Genomic DNA, 22,956 nt, shown 5'->3' on the forward strand with positions numbered 1-22,956 from the left:
TTGGCATACGATGAAAGAAGATGTATATTGTCTTACATTGTCGGAAAAACGATTTACACATTTTTTATTTATGATCTAACGGAATAACAAAAATGCCCGTTAAATTGAGAATGAGAAGACGATCAAAAACGTTCCGAGCTTGAAGGTACTGAATTGTATTAATCTGATCACGCTTGATTCAAAACATTAATAACTTTTATTTTTTAAATCGTATATTTTAAATATTTTTATATCTTAATATATACCTAATCTATTATCTATTATCGAATTATGAATTTTTTACATTTTTCCAATGAAAGTAAAAGTGCAAGCAAGAAATATAAACTTCGGAAATTTTCGAACCTGTTCATGTATTTTTTTTATAAAGAACATTTTTTACACATACACATTTTAAAATTTCTGGAAACCATGGCGCATAGTTTTTGAATTAAACTGCAAAAACTGAGAAAAGTCCGTAAATGTTGCAGTTTTGCACGGGTTACGCAGGTAGCAATTTTTTTTGTTTTTTGTTTTTTTGTTTGCAGATTGTGGTATCACACTCTTCTAAAGATTACAAATAAATAACATACGAAAAAAGCAGCTTTACGGCCGCGGCGTACTAATATTTTCAGCATTTATTTCTAATTTTGCGAATTGATAATAAGAGTCTTTGTTTATATAGAATTTATTTTTTTCTTTGATAATTTATTGGTTTATAGGTGTTCGCTTGCATGTCAGAATTCAACACTGAATAAATTTATGACAAAACAAAAATAGTAAATCTACAATTTTAACAGCTAATAAATATAAATCTGGACGAATTCCATGATGATATCTAATTTAACTAATTTAGTAGACCATATCAACTTGACAGTAAAGTGAAATTCAACCAACCCATAATGTGGTGGTTATACATCATAGGTACATGCATAAACTCTACCCATACATAAAATTTCTCGTTGTTTTAATGAATACGCATTAGTTATTTACCTTTTGTTTATATAATTTTATAAAATAAACAAAACACCATTCATAAACCGTAACATATAAATTTTGTATAATAATATTTTGGGGTAACTATTTTTAGAATATATACCTATATTATATAAAATCACAACATGAATCAAATTATTTCTTCGTTTTTAAAGATTTTTTTTTTAAATTTAAAAGGAATAATTTGAGTTATGTCTTCTAAGTTTTTCGAATACAGTATGGGACAGTATTTAATCGGATTATACTGAAAAGATCACAACTCAGATACAAAGGTTACTGAGCAATAATGCAACGAAAAATCTGAAGAAAATGTTTCTGAAAGGCAACGCTTTGATTTTACCATTGCTTAAGTTTGAACTTATAAAAATAATCAACAGAACAGAAACTGATATTTCAACTCGAGTCATCTATATGAGACACTTACATTGAACAGAAGTGAAGGACTAAATTACATCGTAGACCGCATATCTAGAGGACCAAGGACTGAGCTACGGTTTCCAATTCTTTTGAATCTTTCTTTATGTTCAAGCGAAAATAAGTAATATAAATTAAACCAATGAAGTGTACAGTCGCGCCTTCTGTGTTCTGTGGCCTAATGTGTGAAGATGGAAAAAGCTATTAAAAAAGCTATCATATATGGCAAAAAGCTATCACGTATGAGGCACTTTGTCTTATGTTTAGTCCCAAAAATTGAAACATATGTACAAATTTGGTTTCATATTAAAAACATTGGTTAATTGGTTATATTCAAATTTTTGTCAGGGTTTCTTCAAAGGCTTTCTTCAGCCAAAGATACTTTGTTCCTTTGGTTGTTCGAAAACGGGCTTATAATTGGTAAATGAATGAGGATAATTTTTTTAGAAATATCCTAAAAATTCTAAATTCAATGTTAGACCAACGATATATCCATTCAAAGAATTTATATTGAAATAGAAATTACTGTTATTCAGATAATTTTAAAAAAATCTACCAAAAACAACTTTGAAAGAATCCGTTAGAAAATAAGCGTTTCTTGAATTGGTGGGAAGCACTTCAAATTCTTCACTTTTCTATAAAAGAAAAAAAAAATACAGCAAGAATATTTAAAAAAATAAACTTAAAATTTACCAACTCTTGTGTTCAGTAGACAGTTTAGCCGGAGGCCTCGAGTGATGAAAACAGTTTTATTAATTAGACCATAGTACTCGGTCTACACAAGGTATTATTAAACACCGGAGTGTGACGAATTATGAACTTATTTTGTAACATCACAAAATATGGCAAGTTTAGTCATAGACTTAGAGTTCATAAGAAAAAGTCGTGCACTTTTGTTGGATTTTTATTTTTATGTAGATAAATGTTATATGTTCAATATATTTTCGAATAAAGAATAAAGATAACGCTATAGATATATATGAAGAAAAACTTTAGAGTATTGTGTACTATATACGGTCATGAATTTGATCGAAAATTTACGATAACGAAAAAAGTTGTTATCTATTTGTTGTATTATATTCTACAGTGTAGTAAACTGACCGAATTGAAAAGATTGAGGTAAGAAGACACAAACCAAACCACATATTTACTACGATAGTCACTATCCAATAAATAAACATTGTATTTGATTGTACGCACATAGACATAATAATTTGTAACAACCAGTTCTAAAAATTATTTATGTTTCTATTTAATTAACTTCTTACTAAAACACAACTGATTGTTATTTTGTAGGTATAACATCTTATGTACCAAATAATTGGATCAGTTGGAGAGTTTTTGATGGACAGTTGTTTAAATCCACGTATGAACACGTGAAGAACACTTTTTCGTAGCATGAAAAATGTTTTGCATGTCTACATAGATAATGGGTTAAATCTTATTATCAAAATCCAGCAAAAAAATATAGAAAATTCATAAAAAAAAAAAACAAAAAAACAAAAAAAAAAAAAACAAAAAAACAAAAAAAAAACCATGAAATTTTTAATTTATTAGCTGCTGTTTTTAAATTGGCTATCGCTATGACAAAATAATAAACGAGTAAGTTTTAAACCTACTGGTGTTGTGTCAATACCATAGATACCAAATCCATTTGACTAAAAATGGCGGCTTTCCTCTAGAACGATTTAGTGCGTAGTATCTATCTCTCTAAAAAAAATTGTCATTTTGTTGATAGATCATCTGAGCTCAAATGAACACGCTTCCATGTCTTTAAGTTTCATATAAAATAGCAAGTAATAATTTTTCGAAGTTATTTTCCTTTCATACTTCCATAATTAACAATTATTACATGATAATATATATCCATGCAAGTTGAATGTACAAAGTATGAAATCTTATATATTTAAACGAGCAATTCTTGTATATATATATATATATCAACGATCTTGGAAATGGCTCCAACGATTTTCATGAAAATGAGTATGTAGGGGTTTTTTGGGGCGATAAGTCGATCTAGCTAGGTTTCATTTATCAGAAATGTCGTTTTATCCGTCTTTTCATGAAAAATTGAAACATACAATGTAAAATAGGACTGTGCCTGACATCTATTGGTGTATAACGTAGTTAATGAAATACAATGCAAATTATAACATAACAAAAAGGAGGCGTTTGAGTAGTCTAAAGTGAAAAATATGACTCTTGCTGACATCTATTGGCGAATAACCGAGCAAAGCTCGGTCATCCAGATATTTATGATTAATTTGTGCTAGAAAACAAATTTTGGAGATCAGTTTTTTGAACAGTATTGTACTTATAGAGCTACATTTACTCACATCGTGTACATATCTCATCTTCGCATTTTATTTTTATTTTTGATGTAATGTTTTTCTATTCTAGGTGTACACGATACAATACTACGATGTAGAAATGAATCAAAAATTATTTACGACTGATCGTAAAAAACAGACGTCAAAACTATATTACCCTAAAAACGTAAATACATATATATGCTGTATATAGACATAAAAAAATGTAATCTTAGCCACTCACATGACTTCAATTATTCGCAAAATATTGGAATTCGTAGGTAAAAAAAAGTTCTATCAAAAAAAAAATTTTAATATGATTTCCAAAAATTTTTTTTCAAAAAATTGGTTTTCTTTTACGAAGTGCTTCATGATGTATCGAATAACATCGTTTTTGAATATCATGGAGTAATTTCTCCAGTCGATAAAAAAATATTTATGAGTCATAAAATCATTCAAATTTAATTTTTTGATTTTTTGAGGATATTAGGCCTCAAAACCTAAATATTCAACTCTTTTGACTATTAGATGACTATAAGACTATTAGATATTTTTCGAGGTTTTTCGAAAATCGTTCCGAAACAAAAGCTTTTGTGTGATATCTCAAAAACAAAACATTCAATCGCTAAATGAATCCGATTGGTTTTGGTCAAAATAACTTTCTAATGTACCCCGAAACTGACATTGCTACTCTGTAATTGAAGAAACTGGAGACAAGAACGTTAGAAAAACGTGGAAGTAAATTTGGTTTCTTTCGGTTCAAGCCAGACATTTTTAAATAATGAAAAAACTTTCCAATACAGTTTTTTGTGAATTATAATACCAATTTAATAGAATGAATTGGAGAAATATGTCTACATAATTGGTGAAATATAAAACCTAATACATCCGCAATCTTTTTCAATTACAGGAGTGAAAACATTCCACAATATGGTGCAAATAATATAATATATACCTATCCGACTATTTATTTGATGATTCCATCATAGAAAATGTATTTTTTTCTATCAGAAGTTCACCAGTACAGACTAAACTGAACGTACTATGATATAAATGATATTATTCTTTAGATCCAAAAATTTTCATTAACATTGAGCTATTATTTTATTAATTAAGTTTCAATGAAGATAAAATTCATTAAATTCAGAAATGGAGACACGATCGTAAAAATTTTATCACCATTATCATAAAGCAATAATTATTTATTGCATTGGGAGAGGACAATAAATTCAAAGGAAAAACACATTAATCAATATTGTTATAAGGTCACATTGACCCTGGTATTGTATTTAATATCTAATCAATCTATTGACTTGAGATATATTTGCTCCTACAAAAATATATGTAATTTGTTGAACAAAAGAACAGTAGAAAATATCATTTGAATACATCCGACAGCTCCCATGCGCATTCAAAAAGCATGGCATCACATTTAAGTACTATTCGGTTTTAAGTTATTAGTCTGGTGAAATCTCTAGGGGAAACTTGCTGAACCTCAATAGGGCAGTGAGGAGTTCAGAGATGCAACTCCTATTGTCCACTTATCACAACTTAAATCCATCAGCACTTATTGAAAATTTTTTTGAGCTGCTAAAGAGTACAGCTCTTGTAAGCAGTTCAATATGAGGTAAAAATATAACGAAATTTTCATTTAAAAAAAAATTCATTTCAAAGTTCAACTGGATTATAATAAATTTTGCTGTCTGGCGGACAAAAGGTATAAAATGGGGCGCATGTAATTGGTAGAAATCCTTGCTGAAATTGTGCTGAACGAGTAGATGCTGGTTTTGTTTTAAATGATGAAACTCTCCATGCTTTTCATTTCCAATCTTAGTAAAAGTTATTTCATACTTTCTACTTCTGAGCTGTGGTGCAAATTTCAAGTGTCTATGCTCATCCAGAAGTTAGTTTAAAATCAATAATAAAATTCTACCAGAACATCCAAAGCGAGTTAATAAAAATATGTTCAAAAACTGTTATAATGTTGCCTCCTAGATAACGATACAAAACATGGCGACCAGCAAACTAAAATTTGTACACCCCACCAAAAAAATACTGTAATAAAATTTCTCAACTCGGAAGTTTTCACTAAAGAATTTTTCACTTAAAAAAGTGAAAAACCATTTATTAAACTCTTGAAAAAGTTTATTTTAAAAGAAGCCTGAAACTTTAAATAAATGATACACATGTCTAAAATTGATGATTTCTGTTTTAATCTAATAACAAGCTGAAAAATAACAAATGCAAAACTTATTTTGTTAGAGTGTCAAAGTCTGAAGATTGAGAGTTTTTGGGTGTGATCCATTGTCATATGCAATGATGGTAAGTCGTTCTGCCATGCTTCAAAAAAAATGATATTCATATAATTGTAATATATCCTTGAAGAAAATGGTTTAAATGATTTTGCAACACTTGCTGTGCCCACCTGTGCAAGCAAGAAACATTCTTTAAAATGAAAGAAGCTAAATTTCAAAATTCTATACCAACCCAGATCGATATAATTCATGGCGACTATGTCAAAATAATTCATAGTTAAACGTTTCTATTCCCTATATCGAAGAAAATGACCACAGTATATAGAATCGTGGCTGAATTATATAGAAGAAAAACAAAACTAACACATTTATGACAGAGAAAAACATTTCTAGTAATAAATAACCATTATTTTTCATTGAAAATATGGTGAATAATGTGGTCAGTATAAAATCATATTTTCACCTATAGAAGAAAATACAATGGTAAACTAACTGATGTGAAACCACATAAAAACTAAAATAACGTTTGTATGTATATATGTTATACTACCATGTTCAAATAAAAACAAGTGAAAACAAACAATTGACTGAGTTAATTGTTGATATATCATGTATAGACAGTGTTGATTACTCTGTCACATTACACATACATATATGCCACACATATATAACTGATATTCCCATATAATACATAATATACAATTTGCGCATAATTTGCGCTCTCACGAGTGAACAGTGATGTTTACGAAAAAATGTTTCAAACAAAAGTTGTTTACTTTTTTATAAGGAACATTTTTTACATTTTTGTTATACCTACGGTTTACGAAACGGGCTCTACGGACCCAAGATCCATTTGACCCATGTTGCCCATTTACGACGTCATCACTTTTTATGTCCTGAGCATGCTGTTAAAATTTCAAATTGATATCATTTTTCGTTTTTGAGTTATCGAGTTGACAGATGGACGGACAGACAGGCAACCGGAAATGGACTAATTAGATGATTTTATGAACACCTATACGACAATTTTTTTCGTAGCATCAATATTTTTAAGCGTTACAAACTTGGGTCTAAACTTAATATACTATGTTTATTTCATATATACATGGTATAATAACGTTTGTATATGTATGTTATACTACCATGTTCAAATATAAAAAAAGGTCACTTTTCATACGAATAGTATGATTTGTGTGAAAATTATTATTGAAATATATACTTTACTCTCTGCTACGTATGTTGGCTGTTTGGTTGAATGTAAGAATTGCTTGTAATATTTTTCAATTCGATGTATGATGAAATATGGTTGATATCTCTATATAGATATGTGTTTAAAGTAACAAGTATATAGGGAATTTCTATTTGTGAAAAGACATTCTTTATTTTCTTCGGGTATATTTTTGTGTCTTTTGTTAAATATTTTTCCAATCATAAGCTTTAACTTCATTTTTATCGGTTAAAGTTATGGAACTTGTTTTACCCATTATTATTTTACAAAGACTCCAAGAAGGAAGTTGAAAATGTAATCGCTAAAACTTATTTATAGATATATAGAATAGTAATAATAATAATAATAGGGTTTAACCTCCGCTTCGTCGACATATACGCCTATAACAGAGATCACCCACATTACTATTTGTTAATCTTTATTTAATAAACTACATCCATATATAATTACATTTATGACGTGAGTGGAGTCGGTTACTTCGTTCTTATCCATGCGACGACAATGTGGTCAATTCAACCTAAGTCTCAACCCACAACCTAAGCCTTAGTAGACAAACGGTTAAAATCAACCGCTTTAGAAAGCTGGGCCACTTCTCTATAGATATATAGAAGAAAAGTACCAGACACACCCGATTTGTTTTGCAAGACAAGTTTAGATCAATAAGGCAGAATTTGTGTTGATTCAAGTAATTCTTTTCTGTCTTTATGTGCGTAAGTTTATAGATTAATATGGCAATTATTTCCTGTACAATCTCTGCATCCAAGATCATAAATTTCGATTTTTGCCCCAATTTCCTAAATCAGTTTTTTTTATTTTTTAAATACGTATTTCGAATTCGAAGTAGTCATCATCAGTAAGAATTAGATAGTCCTGATTACTCTTATTATGAATGTTACTCTTTGCTAATTTGGTGGCGGACTGCACTCTCTTATTTGCATAAAATTCACGTAGTTTAGATATATCAAAAATAATGACAAAATTTACGAGTAGAAACTAGAGAAACACAATGGTTGCTTTTTCATCGCAAGCAAAGTTTAGACAACTAAATTTTACTACATGGTATTCTATGAGAAATAGGACTATAGCTTTGGATTTGATAAAAACGAAATAGTGAAAAGTATAAAAAATCACGATTTTGTAGTGACTATTCACTATTTGGTAGTCAACAGTAACTATTTTCACTATTTCAAAATTAAGAGTCACCTTGTAACGATATATCAAAGACTTAGATATACCAAAAATGATTGCAATGGTAAGCTAAGTTCTTCAAAGGATTCTCTTTCTGTAATAATTATTTTTTTGGGGTTTTTTTGATCTTGAATGTTTTTTATGATAATTGACTTTAGCACCATTCGAATGTTTTACTAATTGTAATGATTTTATATATTTAAACTAGCAATTTTTAGTCTTTTTTCGAAAAAAATACCGAGCAAAGCTCGGTTATCCAGATATTTGTAATAAAGTACTCATCTATATATAAACTAGGAACTAAGTGTATCTTAAAAGTCATTGTTAAAAAATTTAATTAAGTTTAGTAACAGGAAGTAACCGGACGAAATTGAAACAACTCAGTAAACAACACTATTTTAACATCAATTTATTTCTTATATTACCTGAATTTGTACCTATTAAAATGTAAATAACAATAAAATTGTTTGACAAAACCACAAAATTATCCAATGGAAACATTAAAAATATAAAAATATTTTCTAAACAAATTAATTTATAAATAAAATACCAACCAAAACCATTTCCTATAACCCGAAAACAATGTAGTAGCTATGTATGTACCCATATAGGTTTCATTTGATCAATTTTACCTACATATATAGTTAGTGGTGCTTTTATTCACCCGAAGGCATTCATGTTAGATATCCAACATTTCATTTACGTGACATAAAATTTATATTCAATACCTTTCATCTGGTTGTCTCTGTGTAGAAAACTAAACGTTATTTCAGAGAGTGTCGTACCTAGTATCCCAATTTACATTTATATATTCTAATACCATTTATAAGCTACTAGAGTGATACCCACCCGCTTAGCTGGATTTAAAAGTAAAGATAAGTAAAGATTGCTCTCGTTTATCTCCTTTCCATAACATTCGAAATAATAAGGATTGTTTTACACAGGTTAAATATACGTATGGTTTCCTATTTTTTTAAATGTATAATAGTCGTAATTATCCATTGAATATATCAGAAAAGATGGCCGTGAAATATTTTATATTGACTATTTTTACAGAAATCTGTAATTTATGGTAATGTCAAATGACTACTTTTACAGAAATCTCTAATTTCTGGTAATGTCAAATTAAGTTAATTTTTAATTTTTTTTTTTTTAATTAATATATCTTTATAAATTATATCTTATGTGTTATTCTGAAGTATGAGCTATATTGCTGTACAGTTTCATTAAATACCATTCGCTAGTTTTAGCGTGAAATCGTAAAAAACAAACAAACATGCTTACTTTCGCATTTATAATATATAGAGAATAACAATCACAATAGCTACTTCTCATGGCATCATTGGGGCGTTACAATTTATGTTTTCTTGAAAACTAAAAATTTCTATTTATTCCAGTTCAGTAGGTGAGTGAGATAAGGTGTCCCTACTTCGTCTATGACTACTAGCTGGAAGGTTGCGGGTTGGAATCCATGCAGCTGCAATATGGCAAAATAGTTAATGGGGCGGTAAATGAATCACACTATCATCGCTTGGATAAGAACGAAGAAACCAACTCCACCCACATCATAAAATTAATTGTATTTTCGAAATAGTTTAAACAATAAAAGTCTAAAAATAATGTTGCGGGTGGCCTTTGTTAATGACGTGGTCTGAGAAACGGAGGTTAAGTATCATTAATAAATTAATTCTTTATTAATTCGTTTCTAATGAATCACTAACATCAATTGTACCTGAGGAAGTTCTGTTTAACATTTAATATTTCTAATTTCTACGATCAGTAGATACATACACATAAAGTAAACGATTAAAACATTGAAAATATATAAGTTTCTTTAACCATTCTCTCGATTTTTGTAGTCTGTTAATTATAGTTTGTCTTCATATAGTTCAAATAATACAAGAAACTGCCAATTCAAGAAACAATGCCATATAATTCAAGAAACTGCAACAAGACACAAAATACATTCTTTCAAAGGTTCAACACTTTCCCTTATAAATAAAATGTATCCACTAGGTATCCAACAGATGTATTCATTATATAAAATAATATAATAAATTTAATTTATTTTTAAAACAATGCAAATAACTAAAAATTTTAATTAAAACTAATAATTAAAATTTTCAAACAATTCAATCACAAGTATGTATAATTTTTTTGTAGTTTCATAGACTTACATTGAAAAAAATGGAAAAAAAATTTGTTTTAATGTCCAATAATCAAAATATTTTGTTTGCTGTGGACATAGTTTAGCCATTGAGCCAACAAAACTATTTGCACGCAAAATTTTATATGATGGAGAGATCCTTAAATAACTAACACCACATTGTGTTCATGATTTCTATAAGCATACTTAATCTTCAAAAGCACAATGATCAATTTCTTCTACAAAGTTCCATTTTTGAGCTTTAAAGAGGAATAAAACTTTAGTTGTAGATTGTTATAGATAATAGATAGAGAAAGATGGCTTTGAGTGAAATTGCTTTTAATTTTCGCCTTTAAATTATTGTCCCAGTCCCCCGTTCCCACCTTTAAATCTGCCAGTATAAATTTTGTAATGATTCGACGGTTTGCAATCAATCATTGTAGCTATTGATACTTTTCATCAGTATATGTAACAGAATGTTTCCCTCAAATAGGAAGTCATTTGAATGAGTACCATTTTCATGAGAAATTTTCGAGATTTAAAAACAACTAGGAATGATAACATGCCCAATTACTCTTTCGCATAATCGGCGTTCTTGAGCCTCAGCACCGTAAATACTTGTGTGTTAATTCACCTCTTTCTAACCTGTAGAATTGATTTTTTTCGACTAAGAAATCAAAAATGCAAAGTTATTTAATACGATTAACGATATAAATTAGGCGGAATATGGCTTAAATTTTTAGAAAAGAATACTTATAAATTGCTTCTCTATACAAAACTATGATGCTATAAGACAGGATTGTTTTACCTAGAGAGCCTTTTCTTCTCGTGCTGTAATCTTAATTTTAGTCACAATCTCCTCGGACAGTAAGAATGGTAAACATTTTTTTTTTATAACTATTTCAAACTATTTGCAATGACTTTTACTCTGGTGTTTTAAAACATCGGTTAAATATGAAGAATTGTGAATACGTAGTATCCAATTCATACACCTTGAAATCAATGAGTTTTTCATTTATCATATATTCTAAATTTTGATGTAATTATTCATTTTCTATATAAAATTTTTCTTCTATCCTCAAATAACAGCATATAAGTAATTCTTTTAAAACAATTTGAGATTCATTATATGACAATACAAGAGCCTACCCACTTATAACACACGAGCCTACCTAACAATAGTGTGTATATATAATGACATAACATATACAATATTATATACAGGCCTTTTAATTAAATAATATATAACGTTTCTACATATTCCTCTTTACCCAATTCTAATGTATTCATATATCGTATATACACATGCTAGGTATATACTACATATATATTAGTAGGTATTAATTATAATAAGTGAAAATATCACACACTGATGAAAACTTTATATTAAATACGAAGTTAGTATATATAGCATAATTCCTTAGTTGAAAGAAAATACAGTTTTGATTTCATTCAGAGAAAAGTCGGCCTACATATACTTAACCATTATTATCTAGATAAAATTGAAAGCTTGATGGTAGGATTAGTACACAATATAGTTTTCTGTGCCATTTAACAAAAATAATGTTTTCTGGATCAATTGATTTTCTAAATTTTGGTAAATAAACTAATGAAGTAAGGTAAATAAACTAATAAAAAAGCTCATTAAAAAGCATAGAAAGTATAGAACAACATTTTTGAGTCGCAATTTAGAGTTTAAATATTGTTTCACAAAAAATTCTTAATGAATAATATAATCGAAAATCTTATCAAGTAATTTTTTAAAGGCCATTCAAAGTCAAAAAATAGTTTTTTGAACTACTATTGTCCCCCACCTACTTAACCCTTTAAATACCGTGACCATCGCACTATCATAAAAGTAACAACTAGATTCAGCAACGTTCCCTTAGTTCCAGCAACAGAGTTTCGAATGACTTCTTTCCTGTTTTCAGTCTGAATATAGTCTTACAGCAGAATATAAGTTTTGGGTTTAACTGACTTAGGTATTATTTGATGATAATCCATCTGTTCAATGATTTTGAGCATGGCATTTTCTTCAAAAGTGCAGGGATCTGTAATAAATGCAATAAATGAGATTAATATTAATTACCTTATTTTCAAGCCACCGCTAAGTGAAAACCTACCCTAGATACGTCCATTCAACGAGGGTATTTGTAATCCTCTTATTTATACCACTTCTCTTCATTACTGAATCTGGGAAACTTTCTTCTTTTAGAGTTTAATAGCTAAGTATATAGAGCCTAGGGATTAAATACCGTCTGTCGCTCTAACTTCAAGAACCACCAAGGTCGATTTTATTTTTTACACACATATTAGCAAACTCATCTATTTAAGTGTACAAAATCCGCAAAATTGAATTTACCACTGTTACACAACAAGTACTTAAACAGAACAGTAGATCTGATTGCAAGTTGCTTCAAGACTGACCACCATTTTCTTTTTTAGATCAAATGATTTTTTGGACCTTATTCTTTATTTAGGAACCCAACTATAGGTACTGCTTGTTGAGAACATTAAATAATACAATTTACATTTGTACGTACTTATTTATACGCATATACATAATGTACAAAATGCGTAAATTAAAGAAATATATATCAAGTGTCTTATGAAAATTCAGGCGTTTGTTTGAATGGAGTAAAAAAAAAAAAAAAAACGCAAACAATATAGCTTACGTTTTGAATTTATACAGGCAATATATTCTAACGCAATAGGCAATAGTGGAAAATTTTTTTCTCAAATTTAAATAAAATTTTGAAAATATGAAGATTCAATATATACCCAAGGTATGGGGTAATGAAATTGAAGTTATAATTTTAAAGACAAAACACAAAACGGTTTACAATATCAACATGATTTTTAAATAGACATTCTTCTTAGAGGTAGCAGCAAGGTTACTTTCTTTCTTTTTTGTAGTAAGTATGGTTAACTAAAACTTTCATATCTAAAGACACACAAAATGGTTGGTTTTAGTGAATGTACAGAAATTTCTGCTTTAGTACTTAAAAACTCACATGTTCCTTTGCGAAAAACTTACATGGCCACGAAACACATTTGTTATAAACACAAAACTTAACTGAAAAGTGTTGTCTGCGGTATGAAGACATTTTTGAATGTATATTTGTACATGAAAATCTTCTGGCGAGTACCTTCATGACACCATTTTTGAACAAAATATCCATATGATTAATGTCTAAAATCAAAATTAATTATAAAGATATATTTGTAATACTGTTTTGTTTTTATTTCGGTTTAAAAATGTATAGCTCTTATTTCATCAGTTAAGATAAAATTAAAAAATAAAAAGAATAATTTCTTCTACGTAAGTAAAGAGTTGTTGTAGTAAATTTTTTAAAGTTCACTATAATTTTTATTTACAACACCATAAGATTGTTTAAAATCAAAATATGTCACCATGGACCTCCATACTAAATGAAACCTACCACTGTAACAATCCCTTCAAATAAACATTCGGTATATTTCATAATATAATCGTATAGCACTATAACACATCTGTTTTATTAGTATGTTAATTATTTGAACCATAACGTTATTTCAAAATATTATATTTCGAATCATTTAATTAATAGTTGAAACTTTTTGGAAAATTGTAGATTTAAATTTTGTTTAATTATTAGTTTGTTTAAATAAATTTTGTTCTAAAAATAAAAAAAAAGTGTGGGTTGTTTATTTCTTTATGTAATTATACATGCAAATTAATGACAAACATTTTGTCATAAATTTCAAAGTATAATGAATTAATATATATAATTATTTATTTTACCAACTTTTGAATAATTTAAAATCTGAAATTGTAAACTTGGTAACAATCTTTGCATGGGTTTCATAATAAAAATTTTTCCCATCCTGATCATCTTCTTTGCTCTTTAAGAAACCAATAACGGTCCGAAATATTGACTAAATGATATTCTGTCTTTCTGTCCATTTCAATATAAGAGAAGGTTGGATAAGACGTTTGTTGAATACACAACTGGTCCTGACTTACTAGAAAAACAAGTTTTTTAGATTCAAGTCTTTTTATTAAAAACAAAAAAAACACTGTCAGTCGGTTGCATTTACCCGAATTTATTATTATTATTACCGTACATATAAAAAATTATACATCATTTTGGAAGTTTAAGGATTTGCATGTTTAAGGATTTGCATGACTTTGAATTTACTCAATATGAGTATAATTTCCAAAATAATAGTGGCGTCAATAACATGGACCCTTTTTATTAAGTGTCAAAGTTGCATGCATTCCTTTTGGAGAGCCCTCCTATTTTAGTCAAGCTTTAGAATTTATTACAGAAGCTGACAACAAAACAAATTAAATGAAAAGCATTTTAAAGACATATCTTTCCATATTTGTAAAACCAAGAGCTTTCTTTAATCGTTCATACCTGTCAACAATTCTAAACTCTGAATCAGTTTTGAATGAAATATAATTTAACCTCAAGTAATGTTTAAACAGAATTGTTTTAGAAAATAAAATTTATTTGCCTAAATCATGTAAGAAAAATGTCACTATAATCGAATATATGGTACACCACATAAAATGTTTAAATAGATGAACAATAAAAATCATTTATCCATATTACATTCAACGATTCAACCTCATTGTAACACAACAACTGCTACAATTCTCAATGATATGTAAGCTGCTCTGTGTAAGTATGTAAAACGATCAAGTATATACGATATGTAAATAAAATACATTTATAATTTTGTTGTTGAGAATGTATAAATAAAATAAATTCATTATTTTATTACAATATCTTTTCAAATTAGTTATACAGGATGTCAATTTTATAAGAAACCAAAATATAGATAAACATTTTTCATACAATAAGGCATGCTTGGATTTCTTGAAGAAGTAAACATTCCAGAAGGAGTTACTATTGCTGAAAGTCTTTGGAACTGGTTAAGAACAGCAGAATAAATAAGACGTCCATTCATGGATTTTATCTCCGAAATATTAAAAAATGGCTAAGACAAGTGGCACGACCTACTGTAGTACATGGTAAAAGCTACTGTGGTAGCTCCTGCAGAGGCCGTGATGAACTATCAGGTCCAATCGTTTAGTATGCTTGTCTTCCTATAACTGCTCCTATAACCACAATCATAAACGTACAGTGGTTGTAACAGAAATGCACATCGTCAAATATACTCAGACCATAAATCCTCCCGAGCTGCATATGCTCCTTTCTCCACTAACCTTTCTAGGATGGCTTCACTGAGTAAAATTACACCTAAGTGCTTCAAATCGTAAAACGATCAAATATGTCTTGCAGTACCACAAGTACTTTTGTCTTTTTACTTTACTAGGAAAGTTCCATTGAAAAGAATCCACAAATGGTAAACACAGGAAGTTCAGATAGCTTTGTGTTGTATTTAGCTAACTTGTCGGCTCGGCTAAATCAAATTTATCCTTGCTGCGACTTAACACTACAATTATTTTCCAAGTTATTATTATCAAAGTGGTTCCTCACAGGAGTTCAAGTTTTGATAGCAGTCCAATTACCAATATTAGAGGCTATTGCAATACCTTTTCCTATACCACATACATTGCAATTCTTATTTCAATGAAAAAAGTTGGTATTTGAATGAATAAACAATAAATAAATAATAGTCATTAACAAGTAAAATTTACAAAATTTAAAAAAATCCCGTTTAATTTTTCTAAACTCGCACTGGAAACATATATAAGAATACTCCTTTAAATTACTTTTTCCTTTGAAGCAATTTGAATATTTTCGCCAATTTTTTTTTTTTCGTGTACTGAACCCTTAACTCGCACATGAAATATAACTAAGAACACTCTCCGTTAAATTACCTTTCAAAAGAGACGAAAAAAATTAAAACCGGTTCATCAGTTTAGGTGTTACGGTGTTACAGACAGACACACGCACACACAGATACACACATAGTGGTCAAACTTCTAACTTCTTTCTTCCTCTTTTTTTTAGTTCGGGGGTTAAAAAATGAAACCATGGCAACCGCTCTAAGGTTCATTACGTGTTCTTTTATATTCTGAAATTAATTAGAGTTCGATTAAAATTATTTCCCTAAAATTACGAAAGAGAAACGTTTAAAAATTTTTATTTAAAAAAAAATTGTAAGTATGCATATAAAAAGTATATATTAAATTTAATATACATTCTGTATATTAAAAATAAAATTGCGCTTTCCTCAAACAGTATTTAAATTTAATTTAAACGACATTTTCTATATTATCAATAACCTATTGTATACAATTTATATAATGAATAAATTAAATGAAAATAACCTAATTTATTATTATACCATGTGATGATACTATAAATAATATAAGAACCTTTATTTAATTTTACTTTATTTATTTTTATATATAATTTTGTGTTTTGTATATTTTTATTCTTGATATTTTATTAAATACTGTTTTTTATTTTTTATTATTACTGATTTATTTATTAAATTTTCTATTTACAAGTGCTTTTTTTGTTGTTGTTGTTGTTTTTTTTTACTAATATTGAAGTTGATATGTTATTTTTATTTTCTTTTACCGTATTTATTACCTTTTCTCTTTATTCTGGGGTATATATTTATTTGTGTGGTAGGTATGTAAAAGTATATGGCCCACGGTGATGGCCATTGAAGTCAACCATGTAATGAAGCACACATATACAAAAAACACAAACAAGCAACATAATATAGTAAAACATTTTATTGGTGTCAAATCAAAGTGATTTATGTAATGGCCTTAGGGAGTCAATGCTCTGAAATGAGTTTTAATTTATTCGCACTACACAGAAGAATAAACTTGATTCATCTATATATATATAGAGAATGGTATTAATGGAAACTCATTGAAAAGTGTGGGTGGCTACAAGATATTTCTAAGAATCGATGTATGGTTTAAATTTGCTTTTTTAACTAAAAACTTGCATAAACAAGTTGACGCATTAGGAATGTAATATATATATATAATAAATTATATTTGTTAGGGTTCAATCTTATAGTTCGGGTCAGTAGTATGCTTTGAATGTAACTAAAGAACTAAGTAACTAAGCAAGGTAATTTTGACAAAAAAAGTACAAAAATCGGGTGCATTTGATGACTGGTCGAATAGTTTTTGAGATACGGACTTAAATCGATCTAAATATTGCGATATCTCAAAAACTCTGCATCCAATCATTAATTTAACCAAACTCTGCATCCAATCATTAATTGATTTTTATACTTTTTGAATCAAAATTTCCCCATCTACCGAGTTTCATCAAATTCCAACAATTTTTTTTTTGCGGTTTTCTTCAATATATTTATATTGATATAAATATATTCATGCAAGATATTAACTCTAAAATTCTTTAGTAGCCCTTCAAATACTGATCAGGGAACATTACATATAGGCATTTAACGTAGAATTGAAAATATGTATTATATTTACCTATATCGAATATGTGTAGAAAAATGATAAACAAAATCGTTTAATGTTTTTTTTTTTTTTCATTTTATCTCGTTTTTCTTCTTTTCGTTGTTTTTAGTTTTATTTTCAACGATGTTATTTTTTTTTTTTTTTTTAATGTTATTTGTGTTAATTTAATTTTTATTGCATTTGATACACAAATAAAATTGTATTTAAAAAGAATTGAAAAATGTTTAATGGAAAATTTTATTATTTTTATAGTAATTTTAAATTGTACAGGTAAATTGCTGATATTTATCTCTAGTATAATATGTTTTAAATTGGATTCTTTGACATTTACTTATGTTAAAGTCTAACAGGTATACACAGTGAACAAGTTATGTTATGGGGTAGAAAAAAATATAAAAATTTCAAAATAAAAAAAAAATGGCAACATTTTTTAACACCTAAAGTTTTGACCCTGGTCTTCGCGGTAATTAATAATTTTTGATAAAATTATCGAATAGATTCGTCAAAAATTGTTTGTAAAAAAAGAAAGTATAATTTTGCATCATTCAATTTTTGCCGTTTATAATAGTGTTGAAGGAAAATTAACAAAACTTGAAAACAAGTGTCTCTGAATTTTTCACTATTGGTTTCTTGAAATATTAAAAAACTACTGTAGTGGCAAAAATATGATAATAAATTTTAGAATTATTTGAAAGATTTCTTTCACGCGTAAGTGAACAATTTTCAAATATCGAAATGGAGCAGTTATAGAAAAATTTCGATAAAGGCACTTTACATCACAAGATTTGATTTTAAAGAATCAATTAATAGTATTAAGTAATTCACTCAACAACAAAAAGTAGATAAAAAAAAAGGCAAATAGAAACGTTAAGGTTTTGTAAATCACACAAATTATATCCCTTAGGATATATTAAAGTATGTGAAATACTAGAGGGAACATTATATTATATACACAAAAAGTACAATCCACATATATATAAATATATTTACATTTATCCAGAGTGTAGAATATACTTATCACAAATTTAATTTAAAACTTAATTTTTTTTTCTTTATATTGCACTGAAAATAAATTTGATACCAACAAATTTTAAAATTAAATAAAATTTGCATTATAGATTAAGTAAGTTCTTTAGGAGTAAGCAAAATATGACGAACGAGATATTTCAACTGGTTCAGATATTCTCAGCAAACGAAAAATTATCTTTGGTTTTTGATAATTGTCGCATTTACCAAATCAATTGATTTTGAAATTGAAATAACTTGATTCCATTCATATTCAATCTATTCATTCTTTTTTAACAAATATAAATATTCCCGAGAATCACTCATAGTTATTCAATTAAGGATGCGGAATACAAATGATACTTAGTAGCAGCACATAAAATTCTAAACTGTAAATTACTTAGGTCATTTATTTTCTCACGATTTTCTCAGTTGATTAGATAGGTGGTACAATAAAATTAAAAATCAAAAATATTTTTGCCTTCTCTTCTCATTGTCCTGATCCTTCTCTTTTCATTGTAGAATTAATAGTTCTCATTTCATGGTATTATTTCAATGATTTTGGTTTGGAATATTACTTATTGTATAGTTTGATCGAACTAAAAATTTGGATAATTAATATTTATTACTTAAAAGTTTCGAGAAGAATTTTAGAGTAAATTGCTTTGTTCTCAAAATGTCGTACTCCGAGTTTCAAATAAAAGCAGTTTTTTGTTTACTGATTCTAAGCAGTATAAACTTTGGAATGAAATGAAACTTTTGCATTTTCCTGTGAGTACAGCAATTTCCTGTTCGGTTAAATTGATTTTTGGGATACTTAAACCTTCAAAACCAGGTTTTATTCATTGTTCCTAATCAAATTTCCAGTCAATAAAAATTTCGCTTTATATTCGTCGTATTCAACGGTGACCTCTTAATTCTGAAGAGCGATTCTCTCTATCCATTCAACCCAAAGCGCGTATATCTCAGATATTTTTATTTTTAAAAGGAGCTTATTCCGTTTTTTTATTTCATGATTATGAGTAAAGCTACAATTAGGGACAAGGCTCCAGCATTTAACGTTAAGGACGATTTAGGTGAAATGCTAGAAATAACCTTAATTAAAACTAAATACTTAAAATGAAACTCATGTTATTCCAACAAAATAAGTTTATAAAAATGTTCACATAAGATAAGAATTTTTATATTTTTAAAAATACCATCAACCTTATATTATTACATAACAAAATCTCGAGATATGAGAAATATAAATTTACATGTTTTGGTATATTTTACCAATCCTTCGGGATGTAATGGTTGTCAAATAATATTCAGACAAGCATTAAAATGCTTATTTTTACGATGACATTATCAGAAACACAAACTTAGGTTACGAATATAGTAAAGCTGGTCACGGTTAGTCCGTAAGCTAAGGTTTATCTCCTCTCACTGATATCATACCATATATACATACCTATATGAATGCAAGGGATAAAGATATTTTTTACTGTCACTTTAATACTGGACATCATTTTGTTGGCATGTTTATATCGGATGTAGGGAAATGGTATATAATATATGAATCATTTCTACAGCTAGTATGTCAGCACAAAATTTATACAAAGTCCTCCAAACAATAAATAGAATTAGGATTTTGAAAGAAAAAAATTTTCCTTTTTTTGGCAAAAATGAAAAGATCATTTATAATTTTTAAAACAACAAAATTGTTTTTATTTTTTTATGCTAATTTTGAAGTTACAGGCAGGTTTAAAAGAACTTTTCAAAAGAAAAATGAAAACGCCCGACAAAAAAAATATGAAAAGATCGTGTAATCTCATAATGTTAATCAATAATAGTATACATTGTATACTTTGCAATTAACATTATCATGTCACAAAATTTTTCACGAACTTTTTTTTGTCGGGCGTTTACGTTTCTCTTTTGAAAAATTCTTCTAAAATTGTTTGTAACTTTAAAACTATCATGAAAACATAAAAAATAAAAACAGTTTTGTTATAAAACTTGTATGTGATCTTTCCAATTTTCTCAACAACAAAAATTTTAGTTCAAAATTCCAATTGTGAGGCCTAACTTTTTTGAATTAATTGAAAATACTTGAAAGACTTTTTGGACTTTGAGTTAAGGCAGTCCAAACAAGATGAGTTAGCTTGTTTTTGAAAAATGTACCGTCATTTGGTATAGAGAAATTTTTAACCTAACTCAAAAAATTTTAATGTTTTGAGTGACAAATCCACTTTTGTCGATTTACTAACTAACCTTCGATTTTTGATCCTGCCATTCAATTATCTAATCATCTTATTTTTCAAACGTAGTTTAATCAACTTTCTAATAGAATCAAATCAATATAATTAATTTTCATAAGAAATGCAAAACGAACTCTCACATTTCCTTGATATTTCATGTTTGCCATGCTGTATATTTGCATTCTTCCGATGTATAAAGTAAAGGATTGAGGAAAAAACGATTTGAGTAAAATATTTCATAGATGTTCCTGTCACATAAACTTTAGATGGTCATTAAAATATTTTTAATGATTTCAACAACACTTCCTTAAACATTTTTCGTAGGATTTAAACATACGGTAATCTTGCTGTTCTTAAACAGACATGCTATTCTTGTTGTTCTAAAACATTTATAAAATTTGTTATTTTCTTCATCATATTTTTCAAAACTAAACCATTAAATATCGAAGTATTGCGCCGATATTGAAAATTAATAAATTTTCTTTTCAATAAACCTTTAGACCATGAGTCAATAATGAAGTGAACATTTTGTTATGATATTTACCTGCTTTTTAATGGCTAATAGGTAATGATTATTGGTTTTGTACCCTTTTCCTTTTTTCGTGTATAATAAAAGAAAGAAATTGTTATGTTTTGTAAATAAGTCAAAAAAGTTAAGATAAAAAATAAGTTTTGGAAAGACCACACCATTTTTTAACTCTCCATACTTGACAAACTTCGTTGATCACTTTATCGTATTGTTTTGTCAACTAATTCTTTCAAAATTTATAAAAAAAAAAAAAAAAAAAAAAATTAGGCCTTAATTTTCTTCGTGTCCAAATAGAACTTTTCCAAAAGTCATATTAAATGGATCAAAACATTCTACACGCAGTATAATATTAAAAAAAAAAAAATTCTATTCTGGGATCTTTCGGCTCGTGGTTTTATGTACACTGTCATATTGAAAATCATACACTATTAATCATTAATTATGAAAGCAAGTTTTTTTGAACCTCCGACTAAAAAGAAGGGCGTTTTAAGTTTAACGTGTCTGAATATCTCTGTATCCGTGTGTCTGTCTGTAGCATCGTAGCTAAATAAATGAATCAATTCTGATTTTTGTTTATATGTGAGAGGTAATTTGATCGGGAGTGTTTTAAGGTGCAAGTGCGAATGTAGGATTCCGTACCCGATAACAACAAGAAAAAGGTGATGATATTCTTACATATAAGCAGATTTGCTTGAAAAAAAACCAAAATCGGTTATGATCTGTTTAGGAATTACAATGCCACAAACGAATCGCACAGACCTGATTTTATTTCGGGATTTTCTTAAAATTTTTGATTTAATATTACTTTACTACGAATTATAAAAATAATAATATGCAATTAATATTATATTTTAAAGATCGCAATAAAATATAGTACTTACTAATAAAATTTTATTTTGTTCCAGATAGTTCAAATTTTCAATTTGATGTTGATGAAGACTAGCAATTCACGTAAGTTTTCCTGATTTTAAGCAGTAAAAATACTTTGAACTGCTGATCAACTATCAAATTTAGGAGGGGGTATGGTTTTACTGTTGAAGCTCTGGTGAACAATACTCACGTTCTTTTTTTCATATGCTTTAGTAAAATAGAAATCAGGATTCGAGATAAATCAATTAGCCAGTGTATTTTTAGGAATATTCAAATAAGTACCTAGGTTAAAAAATTCTGTAATGTCTGGTTTAAATTATTTAAAAAAATATGGAAACGTTTTCATTTCAAATGCAGTGAATTATATTTACTTTACATGT

At 28.0% G+C, this 22,956-nt stretch overlaps 1 protein-coding gene across 1 annotated transcript in view; it reads left to right on the forward strand.

The window, feature by feature from the left end:
* LOC123297941 (dipeptidase 1) overlaps positions 1-22,956 on the forward strand; it is a 317,369-nt gene that overhangs the window by 162,708 nt on the left and 131,705 nt on the right. Inside the window, exon 2 of the mRNA XM_044879779.1 lies at positions 22,612-22,657. The gene's annotated coding sequence lies outside the window, so the exon portion shown is untranslated. The remainder of the gene's footprint in view (positions 1-22,611; positions 22,658-22,956) is intronic.

Source organism: Chrysoperla carnea, chromosome 4 (assembly GCF_905475395.1).
Source record: "Chrysoperla carnea chromosome 4, inChrCarn1.1, whole genome shotgun sequence".
Taxonomy (NCBI): Eukaryota; Metazoa; Arthropoda; class Insecta; order Neuroptera; family Chrysopidae; genus Chrysoperla; species Chrysoperla carnea.